The sequence below is a fragment of the Acinonyx jubatus genome, chromosome B4 (assembly GCF_027475565.1).
Source record: "Acinonyx jubatus isolate Ajub_Pintada_27869175 chromosome B4, VMU_Ajub_asm_v1.0, whole genome shotgun sequence".
Lineage (NCBI taxonomy): Eukaryota > Metazoa > Chordata > Mammalia > Carnivora > Felidae > Acinonyx > Acinonyx jubatus.
In genome coordinates, this window is record NC_069387.1 from 124,697,872 (window position 1) to 124,715,444 (window position 17,573).

General features: G+C 47.3%; 1 protein-coding gene across 3 annotated transcripts in view; it reads left to right on the top strand.

Annotated features, from left to right (window-relative positions):
• The window catches only part of ABTB3 (ankyrin repeat and BTB domain containing 3), a 314,326-nt gene that overhangs the window by 245,608 nt on the left and 51,145 nt on the right, over window positions 1-17,573 (top strand). The gene's annotated exons all lie outside the window — the stretch shown is intronic.

Consider the following 17,573-nt stretch of genomic DNA (forward strand, 5'->3'; position numbering starts at 1 on the left):
GTTGCCAGTGAGTCAGGTGCTCCCCGAGCATCTAACAGAGAGGAAGCAGAGCTCAGTGGTTAGGAGTGTAGGCCTTGCAGCCTGACTACCTGGGTTCGAGTCCTGGCTTGACCATTTACTCTCCATATGACCTTAGGCAAGTTGCTTACCTCTCTGGGCCTCAGTTTCTATCTCTGCAAAATGGGGACAACCATATGCCCACCTCATGAAGTTGTAGGAAGGATCCAGTAAAATAATATGTATTTATTAGCACCATGTAGCATGTAAACCACGTAGTATACTTGTGTCATGGTAAATGCACATCGGATATTAGCGATTATCTTTATTTCTCCACTCTGGACCCAGAAGGTTACCTCCTGGTTACCAAAAACAATAGCCTCAGCTTCCTCTGGTAGAGAGCAGAAATAAGTGTCTCAATGACATGTGGTAGTATACCATCTGGGATATGGTTTGTAGCCCAGGCTGAGGCCTCTGCCCTCCTGTCTCTGCTGGTGAGCCAGCCCCCGAGGGTGCAGGAAGAGATTCAACCCGGCCAACTGGCCAGGGGGCCACTCTCCCACCCCAGTGAACAAGTAGGAGATTTTGAAGGCCATCAATGGTTAGACAACCACACTTCTTCAAAGCAGTCGAGCGCCCATTACCAGCTGCATTTGTGACCTGAGGTGGGGTCAGTAGTGAGAAGAGACAGCAGAAGGAAAGGAGAAAGTATGTGGCAGATATGGCTCCCCATTGGCAGGGCCTTGCCCCAAGTGAGCAGAAGTTAGGGAAGAGGTTAGGGGGCATAGAATATTCTAGAAGAAAGGGTCTTGCAGCATGGACTTTATCTCAGACAGCTGGCTTACTTGGCTAGGGCAGATATCAGATACCTGAGGGGTGCCTGGGTGACTCAGTCAGTTAAGCATCCGACTTCGGCTCAGGTCATGATCTCACAGTTCATGGGTTCAAGCCCCGCATCGGGCTCTGTGCTGACAGCTCGGAGCCTGGAGCCTGGAGCCTGCTTCGGATTCTGTGTCTCCCTCTCTCTCTGCCCCTTCCCCACTCACATTCTGTCTCTCTGTCTCTCAAATACAAATAAACATTTTAAAAAAAGAAGAGGAAGAAGAAGAAATCAGATACCTGAATTCTGGGGCCTACCACAGAGCTTGACACTTAGTTGGGGCCCAGTAGAATGAATGAATGAACGAATGAATGATGCAGAAGGTTGTTACTGTGCTGCTACTGTACTAAATGACTAAGACTTTTCCTGGCCTGACACAGATGAGAATAGGCTTCGACATGGGAGACGTGGGTAAGCAAGTGTGGAGCTCAAAGAGAGGTCGCACTAAGGAGGCCTTTGGGGGCAACGCTGGCAGATGGGTGGCCACTGATGTCACAGGTGCGGGTGAGAGCGTCCCAAGGAAGGGACTGAAGAAGAGGCCTCACCGTGACACGAGGGAAGAGAGGCCCTAGGCCAGAGAAGAGGCAGCGGTCACCAAGGGAACCAAGACGGAGAGGGCCCACCGGAACCCCAGGTTGCTGTGCCAGCACAGAAGATGCAGACGAAAGGATGCCACCAGGCATGCCGGTGAGGGGAGCACAGCACCCTTTGCTTTCTGCAGCCTGGCGTGGGCGGAAACCATATTGCAGGCGACAGACAGTTTGCCAACACTTGGAATTTGTTCTGAGCTTTCCAAGTGTTAAAAGCAAAACAGAAACACAGTTGATGCTTCACGGCAACACAGAGAACTACATCTTAAATGGCATTTGGGGCTCGCTTCCAAATTGGAGCTTCCCATCCCAGCTGGCAGTTGTGAGGGTGTGTACTTTGCCATATGGGATTTGGCTTCCTGGGAACAGGGACCTTTTTTTGTTTTGTTTTGTTTGGCCTCCTCTTGAGTCTGTTAAATTTCTGTCCAGGGTGCTTTATTTACTTAGCTGCTAGCAAATCTCTCAAATTCTAGTTTAAAATAATACACAGGAATATTCTCTTCCCTTAGCAATTAGGCAACCGTACTCATTCAAAGGCATGTACTTAGTACAAAGTACTTTGTTCAAAACCATGACAACAAAGGTGCTTTGGGTAAGAGCGAAGGAACGGGTCCCAATCACTCAGCAAGTTTCTAGGCATCACGATGTTCTGTTGTCTGTGCCATTTTTCCAGAATGAACTTCCTTTTCATCAGCTCATTAAATTTCTCTATAAAACATTAAGAATCACCAGACTTGATGATCTCCAAAGGCCTGTCTAGCCCTGAAGATTATTCAGCCTTGTGGCCTAACGTTAGGCGTGCACATGGGAATGACACTTTTACCTGTGGGGGAAACTGAGGCATGCAGAAGGTGAAAGAAATGGGTAGAGGTTCAGCTCACGGTCTCTCCTGTATGTTAGCAGATGATAGAGGGACTAACAATCAAGAACATGCCTGGGCCAGACACTGTCCTGGGTGCTTCTCGTGCTCTGCTCCACTCAGCTCTATGAAAGGGCTCGATTTTCCTTTGCACATCTGAGAACACCGGGGCTCCAGGAGGTTCATAAACCTACCCACTGTCACATGTAGAATGTGTCCTGTCTTGGATTTGAACCAAGTCTGTCTACAGACTCCAAAGCCCCATTCTCTCTGCTGAAGGGGGTAGCTCCAGTCAAAGAATCAACATCAGGAGGTGTGAAAGTAACTTTGAATGAGGCCCACCTCGTACAGTCTCCAGCCTTAGAATCTCTTAGAAATTCAGGTGCCGGGCGCCTGGGTTGCTCAGTCAGTTAAGCATCCGACTTCGGCCCAGGTCGTGATCTCAAGGTTTGTGAGTTCGAGTGCCGCATTGGGCTCTGTGCTGACAGCTCAGAGCCTGGAGCCTGCTTCGGATTCTGTGTCTCCCTCTCTGTCTCTGCCTCCCCCCACCCCCACTCATGCTCTGTCTGTCTCTCTCTTTCTCGCTCAAAAATAAACTAACATTAAAAAAAAGAAGAAGAAGAAATTCAGGTGCATGGCAGCCTCTTGTGCAAATCTAACATAGCTGTTGACCAGTGCCAAAGATGCCTGTGAAGGCTTAATGTGGAAATATGCTACCACATGGCCAAGAAACCTATGAAGAGGGCCGAGCCTCACTTATAATCCTGAAGTGCATTCAAAACCACACCTAGGCATGCCTTTCACACCCATCAGGTCAGCAAAAAAGTGACAGTCTGATGATACCAGATTTGAGCAAAGATCTAGAACAGTCAGAACCCCAGTACATCACTGAAGGGGACTCTGAGTCCACTTTCAAGGAAACTTGGAAACACATAATTCTACTCTTAGGTTTATACCCTAGAGAAACTCCTCCACATGGAAATCAGGTGTTCATTTTGTGTTTATAATTGCAAAATGAAGAAAAGGGAAAAGAAACAAGCTGTCTACAAGAGAAGGAGTAAATGTTCATTCAATGGCATACCAAGGCAAGGAAAGTAAGTGAACCAGATCTACATGTTATTACACAGTCAAATCCCAGAAATGTAATATTGTGTTAAAAAAAAAAAAAAAAAAGCAAATCGAGACAGGATTTGTGTAGTGTGCTAACATTTACATAAAGTTTACCAACATGCGAAACAGTCTATATATTATCAGGAATTTAATAAAAGCAGTAAAACATCTAAAGCATGCATGAGGATGATAAATTCAACCTGATGAGATAGGGTAATCTCAGGAAGTAGATGAGATGATGGAATCGGGAGGGGGGTCTAAGGGACTTTGTAATTATCATGCTTTATATATTTATAAATATAATTATAATGGTAAGCATATAGGTGGCCATTGTATTGCTTTTTCTTTTATGTGTGCCTAAATTAATTTATTAACAATAAAAGTTACTTAGCCAGTGTTTGCAACAGCATATTTAGAAGGCCAGTTATGGGATATTAATAAGCATTATTTTAAAAAAAGTGTTAAGCGGTTCAAATTTGGGGAACACTGGCAAAGTAAAATTAAATAGGCTTTAAAAAAAAAAAAACTTTCTCCATGCTTTTAACATGCTGTGTTTCTTGTAAATCCCAAAGAGAAGGTTATCCTGTTTAAATATTTTACCATAGAACAAGGGTTGGCAAACCAGAGCTGTCTGCCACCTATTTTTACAAATAAAATTGCCTGGACAAACAGCCATACCCATTTGCTTATTATATAGCCTGTGGCTGCTTTCACACTTTGCTTTCACACAGTGGCAGAGTTGAGTACTTATGACAGAGACCGTATTGCCCACAAAGCCTAAAATATTTCCTAGTCGGCCTTTTACAGAAATCATTTGTGCACCCATCATAGAGCATCCTATGGGGCTATTGTCACTGGGAATGTTGGAATTGTAACACTCAAACTTTGCTCTCATACCATGGGAACAGGTGTGTGTGTGTTTGTGAAAACTGTTAAATAGAAGACCATTAGTTCTTTCTAGATTCCTTGGGGGATGGGGTGTGTGCTTGTCTCTTTGAATCTCCAGCACCTAACATAATAGGTAGCGGGTACTTAGCACTTGCTGTGTGCTTTCCTGAACTGATTTTAATTTAAAAACCGGTTGTGGAATGGATTCATTAGCATACAGATTCATTAGGTGTAACAGACATGCAAAATACCTGTAGTTTGGATAAGAGAGGAGTTTAAAATTCTCCCTCGTACAAGAATCCAGGCATAAGCAGTCGGGGCTGTTATGGCGTCTCCACCTCAGGGACCCAGGCACCTTCCCTCTTGTTGCTCCACCATTCCTTAGGTGCTACCTTCCTCTGCGTGGTGCCATATGGCTGGTTCCACCCACCGGGACTTCCTCTCTCCCTTGTGGGCAGAGGAAAAGTAGAAGGATAGAGCAGACCCCAGAGACTGCACACATCACTTCCCCTTACTTCCTGTTGGTCAGCACTTAGTCATTTGGCCACATCTGATCGTCAGGGAGCTGGGGAGTTATCATCTTTCTCTGGGCAGCTAAAAATTCAGGTCCTATAACAATACATGAAGGAGATAAAGAACTCTCTGGGGGACTATAACCAGTCTCTGCCAAAAAGGGATACGTTAAGGCCTTGCCAAAATTAGGGGTGACTCTTTTCTCTAAAGGATAGGCTTTATTTTCGACTCTTTTAAAATAAGCCATGATGCCAAAGCAAGAGATGTGTAATGATGCTTCGTCATTTTCTACTCAAAATCACATGACAGCATATTCAGAAATGAGCACACTAGGTTCATTCTCCTGGGTGTTTGTAGCCCTTGCATTTGAGAGACATCTTTTTTCACATATTTAAATGGACCCAGAATTTGTTTTGCAGGGAGGCAAACACAGTGGGTTTTGCCACTAACTGGCCATCTACTTCTAAAGAGGAAAAAGGTTCCAGGCCCCTTGGGATCTCTCCCAAGGCAGAAAAGATTAGCTGGGAGGAGCACGTGGACTCACACTTTCTTTACCTTATCCGAGTCAGGTTAATGAGCCGGCCCTTCTCTGTACTTTGGTATAGCAGCATTAAACAGCAGGTAGACACCATTTTTGGCCAAAGATTTCTCCTAGGAACTTTGCACTGTTACATGTTCCATTCGCTGCAATAATATATATTTTTTTTTCCTTAGAAAGGTGCACAGAGAACTTGGTGTGACTTACTTCAGCACAGAACAGTCTCAATTTGTTCATCTTTTTGCTACCCAAAAGAAAAGGAAAAACTCATCCACTAGGGGACTTGAAGCCTATGAAATGGAATGTGGCTTTTTTGGGAAAGTGTGTTGAGGAGGGGGGCCAGGGGCTGGTATCCAAGTCAGGCCTGTCGTCCTCTGAATTGTCATTTCACGATTCATTTCTGAAGCCACCATTTTATTGTCACGCTTACAGAATCCTGTAATGGGAACCGCTTGATATAGAAGAGACAATGCAAAAAAAAAAAAAAAAAATGTTATTACCCTCTCCCAGGATTTCTCAACCTCAACCCGTCTCAACTGTGGACATTTGGGGCTGGATTATTCTTTGTTTGGGGAAGGGGGATGCTGTCCTATGCAATAGCATCAGTCTCCTGTACCTACGAGACACCAGGAGCACCTCATTATTCGTGACAACCCAGACTGTCTCCAGACATCGTCGGATGTCCCCTGGGTGACAAAAGCGCCCCTGATTGAGAATCGCCTCCCTACACAAGCCTACAGGTATCCATAGAGAGACTTGCTAAATGACCCTAGCCGAGGACATGCATTCTGCTCCTAAATGCATCTGTAACTGCTTCAGATTAGTTAACCCTTTTCAGGCTTCCAGTTTCCCGATCTTAGGAAGGTTAGGAGTTGGCCCCGGTGCTCTCTTTCAGCACCGACATTCTGGGATGCTGCAAGCCAAAAGCTGTTAGGTGGGACTTGTATCTGGAATAGGATTTGAAGGAAGGCAGGATACGGGGAGAGGATCTGAAGCGAGGGGCACACTGGGCATGCAGACCAGAAAGCAGTCGGGAGGCTTGTGTGCCGAGTGGGCGGCAGGCCGTATTGGCTGGAAGGGTGAGAAAGAAGAAATGGGGGCACCTGTGTGGCTCAGTCAGCTGAGCATCCGACTTTGGCTCAGGTCATGATCTCACGATTCATAAGATCAAGCCCCGCACGGGGCTCGCTGCTGTCAGCGCAGGCCCCAGTTCAGATCCTCTGTCCCTTTCTCCCTGCCCCTCCCCCGCTGGCCCTCTCTCAAAACAAAAAATAAATAAATAAAAAATAAAAGAAGAAATGGTTGGGTGATGGGGACCTCTCGGGAGGGGCGGTTACAAGAGGGCCTCGAGTTTGAGGCCTGTGAGTGGGAATTTATGTTTCTTTGGCTTCCTGCACAGCCCCTGGCATCTAGCAGTGACCCAGGCAGCGTCAGCATAGAGTCTATGTGTTTGTGGAAGACCTTTACTAGAACCGACAGGCAGTGGGCTGGGGCCATAAGAGCTGGGCTCCAGCAACAGCCTTCCCGGTTCAAATCTCAGTCCTACTACCTGCTGGCTCCGCGACCTCGGTGAGTTTCTTAGCCTCTCTGTGCTGTAGTTTCTTCTTCTGAAAGCTGAAGATAAATTGTGTAGGGTTAAAGTAAGGATTAGGTAAGATCATATATATGAATGAGTATCTGTGTGTGTGTATACATACGTATTTTACATGTATATACAGACACCCACTCATTCACAGGTGTGTGTAGGACATATATATATATATATATATATATATATATATATATATATATGGGTGTGTAAAATTAAAATAGTTCCTGGCACACAATAAATGATATGTGTTTGCTATTATTATTATTATTATTATTATTATTATTAGGGAACCAAAAAAATACTTTTTACGTTTACTTATTGTCAGGGACAACATGAGCAAGGTGGGGTCAGAGAGAGAGAGAGAGAGGAGAGAATCCCAAGCAGCCCCGCACTGTAGGTGCAGAGCCCGCTGCAGGGGGCTCAATCCTACAAACTGTGAGATCGTGACCTGAGCCAAAATCAAGAGTCAGACACTTAACCGACTGAGCCACCCAGGCACCCCAGGGAACCAATAAAATATTCCGAGTGTGGAAGCGCTTAGTGCCTTGCACACTGCCTGACAAGTAATAGGTGATCAGAATGAATTAATGAAGAATTCTTAAATCTTAAATTCTTAATATCTGTAACTGACCGCATTCATCCTTAGCTAGGCCCAGGTCCAAACTCTGAGGCCGAGGCCAGGCAGGGCACACACACGAGTGGACCCAGCATGATGAAGGACCACAGAGAGGACTGGGCACGTGGATGCCCCACATGAAAGTTTTCAGTCTGTTTCCAAACCCTGTGCCAGCCAGCAGCATGGGATTTAGGACTGCCCTGGCCTAGAGTTTGCCCCTCTGCACCCACACCCTGCACCTCTCCCTGCTTCCTGAAACTCTCTTCCGGTCAGACCTCCTGTGCCTTGCAGCAGGAACAGAACGTGGCTGTCTTCGTGGCTCTTTGAGAACCACAGGGCTGCTTTTCCATAGAAGTGTAAACCAGCCAATTCTTGGCTTTGTGCCCCCATCCCCCACCTCCCCCAGGCTGACCTCCTCCAGGTAGGAGGTCAATAAACTGGGAAACCAGGGCCGGGCACCTGTGGCCCTGGTACACCCTCAGGATCCCCCCAGGCAGCCTGGCCAGTGCAGCCGCTGGCACACTGAGAGCACATTGTCTTGCTTTTAGCCTGGGGGCCACCAGACCCTTATAAATGAAACCCAAGAACCTTATTCTCCTACATACTCTATAGCAGTAAACCCCTGCCTTGGACCTACAGACTCTCGTATTCTTATCTAGAGACACAGAAATTAGGAAATGGGAGAAAGCAGCCCAATCTGGCCCTTTAAATTCTAGGAAAAGTATTTTTCCATTCTGATGTATTCGGAGAGTAGCCATAAAGGGCAGTTACTTTCTTAGCTCCTGTATTAGACAAATGATAAGAGTATCTCAAAGTACAGTGACGTAACTATAATAGATGTTTATTTCTCCATCGTGTAATAGATCAGCCAGGGCAAGCTCATGGGGCACCTCTGCTCCACAAGATCCCGCTGAAGACCCAAATTCCTTCCATCTTGTTGCTCTGCAATTCCTTTAGAGCAGGCATCGGCAAACTATGGCCCGTAAGTCAGCCTGGCTTTTTTCTTAACAAAAGTTTATGGGAACAAAGCCACAGCTATTTGTTTACCTGTTGCCTCTGGCTGACCTCAAGCCCCAACAGCAGACCTGAGTAGTCCCAACAGAGACCATCTATCCTAAAGCCTAAAATAGCGGCTACCTCATTCATTAAGAAAAACTTGGCCAACTTGGGGCACCTGGGTGGCTCAGCTGGTTAAGCAAGCGTCCAACTCCTGTTTAGGCTCAGGTCATGATATCACAGTTTCATGAGTTCAAGCCCCACGTTGGGCTCGGTACTGGCAGCACGGAGCCTGCCTGGAATTCTGTGTCTCCCTCTCTCTCTCTGCCCCTCCCCCACTCACACTGTCTGTCCCTCTCAAAATAAATAAATAAACTTGAAAAAGAAAAACTTTGCCAGCCCTGCCTTAGTGCATTGGGCTCACCTGCATAGTCAGAGCTAGGACATGGGCAAGTCTGTTTACCAGCTGGGGAGGGGGAAATGGAACTTAGTCAAATGGCTGTCGCTGACCACAAGGGGAAATATAATTTCTAACCGGACAGCCATGTGCCATGCCAAAACTCAGTGAGGGCAGAAGATGCTGTGTTACTATAAGGAGGGGGTGGAGAATGGATGCTGGAAGATGGTGGTCATTGTGACACATTCCTTTCCCAGACGATCCCCTTGGCCACAAGTAAGTGTTTGCATGAAATAAGAGCAAAGACAGAGAAGCCAAAATGTTGGGATGAAGCCAGGGAGGAAAGCTGTTGCCTAGTAAGGGATAATACATGAGCACCAGAAAACATGGGATAAACTCAGAGAATGTCCATGCTTGGAGGCACCCAAGAGCTTGACCAGCCTAACACCCCCATTTTCTGGATAAGGAAACTGAGGCTGTTGAAAGAAATGGGATTCATCCAAGATCACACAGCTGATGGGTGGTGCAGCCACAACCTAAAGTCACATTCATCTGAGCCTTTATCTTGGCCCTATTTCTGCTTTACCAGTTACTTTCAGAACTGTTCTGTTGGGTCCTACATACCCCTCTTTCCTGGCAAAGCCTTGACATGGCCTCAGAATCTTCCTTAACACCATTCCCCAACCAACCACAACACCATACTCCAACCAGCCGCACTAGTGAATCAGAGTTGGAGCCTGAGATTAACCCTGTTTTCCATGCCTAGTTTACATGTTGCTTCATAGCCAACATATTACCCTAGTTCCCATAGAGGTACTAGGGGCGCTGAGTGCCTGTAATGTGCGTGCTGCATTTCAGGTGGCTGAAATATGTGCACATCTTCTAGAAATCCATAGTCTGTACCAGCGTTCCACATCCCACATCCTCTAGCCACGTGTCTGTATTTGAACAGGACCTCCAGAATAGACAAAATAGATTCGTATGCACTGTCTCACCTATTCCTCACAAAACCTGAACACGGGTACTGGTTCTCCCCATCTTATAGATGGGGAAATGGAGGCCCAGAGAGAGATGGGGGAACTTGCCCAAGGTTACACAGCCAGGAAATAGGCTATATTGGCATATACATCAACATCACTAGTTGTCTCCATCACCCTTCAGTGAGTTCCTGAAGATCCAGATAATGAAATCAGCACCTGTTGTCTCCTTCTCGACATCATAAATCTCTCTAGCATCCCCCCCCCCCCCCGAGGAACAGGAAAGGCCGGGGACTCGATTCTCGGTTACTACTTTGAGTTAGGGTTCTGTTCTCATTTTTCTCCCAAGACACGTCCATTTTCAATTACGTGGCCACCAGTGGAGCCAACAACTTGCTCAGTATCCTTCTGTCCGTGTAGCCTGAGAAGGCAGGGCTTGATCTGGCTCGCTTGCTGCGGGACCCCAGCACCTAACCCTGTACCTGCCTGTTGCTGGTGTTCAGTGAACGGTATGTGGGAATGAATGAATCGTGGCATGTCCCCTAGCCTCTGAGTCTCTCGGGGCAAAAATCTCATCCAGGTGGTGTCTCTGGACCCCCCAGTGTGCGTGGCACACAGTAAGCATTCGTTAATGTCAGATTCTGTGGAATTCGGCTGACACAGTGTGGGAGATCACACACAAACCCAAGTCTGACATTGAGATGAGACAGGTCTGGGCTGAAATGGAGGTGGAAGGAGCCAAGTGACTTTAGGACAGGATGCTTAACTCCTCTTGGTCTCTGCTTCCTCGTCTGTAAAATGGGGGTACGGATGCTTGCTTTTGGGGCTCCTGTGAGGGTTTAAGCAGGATGCGAGCGTGGGCTCAGGAGTCGGACCAAAGGGGTCGAAAGCCGGTTTCACCACCTATGCGCTATGTGACCTTGGGCAAGTGATATAACCTCCATGCCTCAGGTTTTTCATCTGTAAAACAAAGAGAACAGTGCCCAGTCCATTGGGTTATCTTGAGGATGAGGTGAGCTATTACATGGGAAATGGTTAGCATAGGGAAAGCTACCTGTCAATGCCATTATTAGAATTAACTAGGATGTGTTAGGAAAACTGTAAATCTTCACTATTTCTCTGACTACTGTTAATATCTTTACTCTGTTCCAAGGCAACTTATGTGATTTCAAGCCCTTGGGAACCGTACTATACGCCGAATCACAGGTCCTGGGGTCCGGGGGGCAGAGGGGGGCTGCACCTTCCCAGGGTGATCCCCACAGCGGCCAAATACCTCCGCCTGCGCCCCACCATGGTGGGCACTGGTATCTTCCATGGGAGCAGAGCAAAGTGACTCCACCCCTCACATGGCCTCCCCTCCCAAGCTGACCTCTGGCCACAGCCTCTGAGAAAGGCCTGGGAAGTTGCTCTGTCCCGAGTTGCTAGCCTACTGGTAAGACCCAGATGAACAAGAACAAAAACCCTGAAGGGGAATTGAGAAGCCGTGGGAGCCATGGCAGGACTGTCTCAGGCTCTGGAAGCCGGGTCACAGTGAGGGCCACGCTCAGAGGCACTGGGCCCCACAGCAGCTGGAAAGGGCCTTGGGGGCAAGAAAAGGACTGGAGAAGTGTGGCGTTGGAGGATGGGGAGGTGGGGGACTTCCAGATGGCCTGATCAAATCCCTGGAAAGAGGACCTACAATTACAAAATGGTGCATTCCCCATATCGGGCAGTTTTTATCACGACTGTGCTGGGTGGTTCAAAAGTACGACCTCTGGATCCTTGTCACAGCTGCTGGGGACAGAAGTGCTGCTGTCAACCCTGCTTTGCAGATGGGAAAACAGGCCCAGAGAGGTTAAGCCACCTGCCCCAGGTTTCAAGTATGAAGCACAAAGGGATATGAACTCTGGTCTTAAGCGCTGGGTTCCATCTGCCCCATGGGAGACAGGCTTTGGGGTCAAGCACTCAGCCCTGTGCCTCAGTTTCCTTGTCAGTAGAAAGGGAATAATGATAAGACCTTCAAGGAGAGGTCAGTTGAAGTGGGAGGAATTGAGCACCTAGTATGCTGCCTGGCACACAGTGAGCTATGCAATAAAGGGTGGCTTCTTTATTACTGATGAGGGAAGGTCATGGTTGCGGGGACTGTTTGGGCCTTTGAGGTTCAGATCCCAGAGTCATGTCTGGATGCCCTGTGATTGCCAGCACATTGCTAAAAACTGGGCTGTACAGAGTGGTTATTGGGACAGACTCTGGAGCCAGACTGCCTGGCTTTAAATCCTGACCCCTATTAGCTATGTGACAATAAGCAAGTTAATTAACCTCTCTCTGCCCCATTTTTCCTTGTCTATAAAATAGGTAAATAACAATAATGCCTTCTTCACAGGGTTATTGTGAGCATTGAACATGTTCATATTTGTAAAAAAAAAAAATCTTATAATATGCCTGGTACACGGTAAGAGCTAATAAATATTTATTAAATCAGTAAAATGTGTATAAATGTTAGTGTCCCCATTTTACAGGTGAGAAAATGGAATGAGTTTAAGTTACCTGTGCAGCGTTAGGTGCACAGCATAAGCAGTTAGGGAGGGTAGAGCCAGGTGACAAACTCAGGCAGTCACACTTCGGAGCCCACACCCTTGGGGACAGGCTTCCCAGAGTTAGCCCAGAGTCAGCGCTCAGGGAGCCTGGGAACCGCACTTTCTAGCACCCATGGGATCAGGATTGGTCCAGGGCGTGGGAAAGAAAAGAGGGGCTGGGAGCCTGGCCGGGCAGGCCCACAGCACCTTGAGTGGCTCTGTTCTGCCATTTCCTGCTTGTTGAATTATTCCAGAAACTGGACTTTGATCAGGCATGACCCCCGTTCCCTCTTCCTTCCCTTACAGCTTGCTGGCAAAACCATGCTGGGGCATGGCAGTCTCTCTGGGGGCCAGGGTTTCCCCACTGGGAGAAGGACTGCCTTTATTCTGGTGAAAATGGTTAGATGTGGTGTCTATTTGAGACCTTAAGAAACACTGTTATTACAGTGTTCTTCAGTCTCCGAGTCTCTGTATTTGCTTCTTCCAAATTCAGTGTGTTCTCTCCAGTATGCACCTTGCTTGGTGATTTACGATAATGATCGTAATTGGATATCTGTAACATTTAACGAGAGCCGTGTGCTAAACTGTGGTTCCTTCTAAGCACTGTACATGGTTTATCTCATTTCATCCACACCCAAAATCCTGTGAGGAAGGTATTATTACTAAACTGATTTTACCGATGAGAAGACAAAAACAGAGAGGTTAAGTGACTTGCCCCAAGATCACACAGCTGCTAAATAGCAGAACTGAGAATCAGAGTTCATGCTCACAACTACTATGTGTGCTAGCTTTAAAAATTCATACGTGAGTAAAATGTGTCTGAGGCCTCACCAGCTCCCATTCGTCACTGAGAGTGCATCAAGAGACCAGCAGAATGCACCAACATCCCGCCTCAATGCCGACTCCTTCCTGGGGGTGAAAACCCGATTACTTGCCGTGTGTGTGTGCTCAGGCCTGCAGGCTTCCTGGAAAACATCTTTCTGAAGGCACATTCTTGAAGTGGTGGAAACTACTGAGCCAATCTCTTGGGGCCAGGGCCCTTGAGAAATCAGAGAAATTGACTACCTCGGTAGCTGACCTCTTATTTAAATTGATCACATTTTTTCATGGCATCGTTGAAAGCCACTGGAAGGGAAACCACAAAGCTGATCACCTTCTGGTGAAGCCCCAGGGTGACCGGCTTAGTAGATTTCTACATAAATAAGTCCCACACTTAGGCAGGCACAGGGGGACCTATTGGTCTTTGGTGGTAGATCCTTCCAAGGCTTTCCAGAGACAGTAAATCGAGCTCCGAGTCGTGTTTACAGGAATGCTGCAGGAATTTAAATTTGGCAGAGTTTAATTCTCTAACAAACCAGTTGAACAGAAACCTTTATAGAAGATGTTTCTTACCTGCTTTAGCCAGTAAAATTCAGTAACCAGAATCGTTACTTACTTTGTATGACTGAGGAATTCTTGAAAAACAGGTGTTTCCTGGGGCCTGCTCTCACGAATAAAGGGCAGGCTGTGCATGGCTTACCTATCAGTTAATACCACATGCTTTAAGCACATAACACAGGCATAAGATAGATGTGGTCCTGCCCCCAGGAGGCTGACAGCCTCATGGAGAAAAGAAATAAGAAGATAGATGATAAATAGACAGATAGATAGATAGATAGATAGAATGAATAGAGTAGTCACAGATTGTAAAAGGTGCTAACAAAAGGAAGGATGAAATTGTTATAGAAGGCTTCCTTTGGACGTGACATTCAAGCTCCTATTTGAGGGGTGAGAAGGGGCCAGGAGGGGGAAGGGCAAGAATAAAGTCCTCGAGTCAGGAGAGAGATTGGCCAGTGGAGAGTGGCCCCTGCCAAAGGAAGGGTGGGAGAGCAGGGCAGGCCCCACCCCTGCAGAGTCCTGTGGGCCATCCTGGGGGAGCTGGATTCTATTCTCAGTACATGGGAAGGCATTGGAAGGTCTTATTTAAGCAGAGGCACAACACAGTTTTATTTACAGTTTAAGCTCACTCTTGCCTTGTGTAAGAGACTGGTTTGGACGGCAAAAAGAATAGAAGTGACAGACCAGTGAGGAGGCCACTGCACTACTAGACGAGAGAGGCTGGGGTTTGGAACCAGTATGTGGGCAGTGGAGCTGGAGGGCAGTGGACGGATTTGGGATTTGGGTGGCAAAATCAACGGCTGATGGAATGGACATGAGCGTGGGAGAAGGTTCTGGCCTGAGCACCTGGGTGGACAATGGTGCCATTCATGGACACAGGACGACTGGGGGACAGGTTGGGAGGGCAGGGGGTGGACGTGTTAAGAACAAGTTGCATTTTGGAATACTAAATGTGAGGGCCCTGGGAGACATCCAGGAGATGCGCTCAAGAAGGCAGTTGTATAGGGGCACCTGGGGGGCTCAGTTGGATAAAATGTCTGACTTCAGCTCAGGTCGTCATGATCTTGCAGTTCATGGGTTTGAGCCCCACGCTGGGCTCTGCGCTGACAGCTCAGAGCCTGCAGCCTGCTTCGGATTCTGTGTCTCCCTCCCTCTCTGCCCCTCCCTCACTTGTGTTCTTGCTCTGTCTGTGTCTCTGTCTTTCAAAAATAAACACTTGAAAAAAAAACAGAAGGCACCTCTATATGTGGGCACACCAGCACAATGGAAAAGTGCCAGGTCCCACCGAGCAAGGTCAGACTGGGGTGTCAGATCACTGGTCAACCTTGGGCAGGTTTCTCACCTCTAGAATGGGGCCCCTATGTCATGGGCTTGTCGTGATGAACCTTGGGCAGGTTTCTCACCTCTAGAATGGGGCCCCTATGTCATGGGCTTGTCGTGAGGATTGTATGACCTAATACATGGAAAGAACTTAGATTTCAAAAGCAAGAATTCAGTAAACATTAGCTTCCTATAATAACAATTATCATCACCTTTGCTACAGTAATTTTCTTGCCATTTGTCTCTTTCTAATTAAAATCAAGGACCTCTGTAGCTGGTAAACACTTGTCCTGATGTTCTTGGAATTATTGGTTTATGAGTCTGGACGCTCGGGGAACACGGGGCGGTGTCTGTGTCTTCCACCTCCTAGCCCCCTGCCATGGTGCCCCCACACAGTAGGTGCTCAGTTACATTTAGCCAGTCACGTGGAATTCAGCTTGACTCCAGAGAAAAAACAAAATGCTTGTTTGAGAGAATCAGTCAAGCATGGAGGATAGCAGAAGGGACTTCGACGCAGACAGGAGAGAGGAGATTGCAAATTCACTGACAATGACGATTCATAGCATCTTTGCTCTTAAGAAGGAGGCTCTTGAGTTCACAAACCAACCTCTTCCTGAACTAGGTAATGGTCTTTTCGAAGAAAAGTTTTCCTTACAATTAGTCAAATCTGATACCTCCCCAAGATCTGCACATGCACCTGACCCATTCAAGGCTCCAGACATGTCAACACAACACATGCAAACACCCACCTTTCCCCCTCCAGAAGCCTCTGCTGTATGCCCCAGCACCTTGCCCTCACCTGCTTTGCTCTGTCTTGTCCATTTGGCCTGAAGCTTCTTTCTTAACCACTTTTTTAGGGAACTCAGATGAAGCCTGCCACCCCACTTGGGGTTTCTCCTCTAACTCTGGAGATGCTGGGATCCATGGTCTCTCCTCAGACTCTTTTCATTTTTTTTTTTAATATATGAAATTTATTGTCAAATTGGTTTCCATACAACACCCAGTGCTCATCCCAAAAGATGCCCTCTTCAATACCCATCGCCTACCCTCCCCTCCCTCCCACCCCCCATCAACCCTCAGTTTGTTCTCAGTTTTTAAGTCCTCAGACTCTTTTCAAATCATGACAGATGGCTCTGCCCTTTCCCAAGTCAAAAAAAAAAAAAAAAAACCATTTACTTTCAATTTCAAATAAGCAGTGTTTTAGTGTAGATTTGTTCCACACCGCATTTGCTATGGCACACTTCGATTTACTAAATCTAGCCACCCTCGCTGTAAGAGTCCCACGTCCAAAGCCCCATGTACCATGCCTTATGGCATAGCTCCATTCTGTGCCCTAGGAGATTGCATCTTGGATGCTGAGGCCCAGGGTCCTTCAGTCCTCTCCCACCACCTGGGGAGCCCTCAAGCGTGCCGAGAAAGTCCTCCGACAGTGTTGGGTGGTCTTGGCTCCCCTGCCTGCCATGAAAAGGTCTTAACCCCGGAGTCCAGGGTCCTGGGCAATTGGGCTTATACAAATAGGCTGTTGGAGACCTAGCCTGACACCCAGCTGCTCAGGTGGGCATGCAGATTAGACCCCACATCAACACCAAGCTTCCAGTCTTTTACTCTGGTTTCTATCTTCACTGTATCAGCTCCCCCTGGTGGCCAGAAGCAAATTCTTATGGTCTCCTGTCCAAGCCCTTGTGTCTCCTACAGCTGGGTTTATATTTCAGGGTAGACTTCTGCCCAAGGTTCCTCTGCCAGAAGAGACGAATGATATATCAGAAACTCAATGAACAGTCAAGCACATACCTATCCGCCCCACTTCCTGAGGCTCCCTTTGTGGTTCGGCCCTCAAATGCTCTCCCCCAGCTCCTAGCCTTACTGATGAACGGGAGCCTCGGTGCCATAAACTTTCTGGAACAATAGCCCCTCTCATTTCCTCCAACGATAAAAAAGAAGGTAGTTCCCTCACAAACGTAAGGGAGGGGCTTGTGCCCTCCCTTGTGCCACAAACTGGCTTAGGGAGAAGCAGAACCAGGAATTCTGAACATCTGGCTCCTTTCCTCAGTTTCTACTCTCTGAATTAGCAAGGGGAGGGGATGAAAGGAGGTTCTGGGACAGTGTTTACTCCAGCTTGTTGGCTTTGTAGCCCTGGGCAACTCCTTTATCTATGTCTGTTTCCCCAGGGTTTAAAGAGGGGTAGTGATAGTACTTGCCTTTTGAGGTTGTGTGGGGATTGAACAAACTGATTCGTGTGAAGAGTTTAGCAGAGGGCCTAGCCCACAGTACACATTCAGTAAATATTAGCTATCACCATGCTTAGCTCAGTATGCTGTGGAAGCAAAGAGGAAGACAGATCAGCAGCAGTTATAAAGGACAAAGGATCG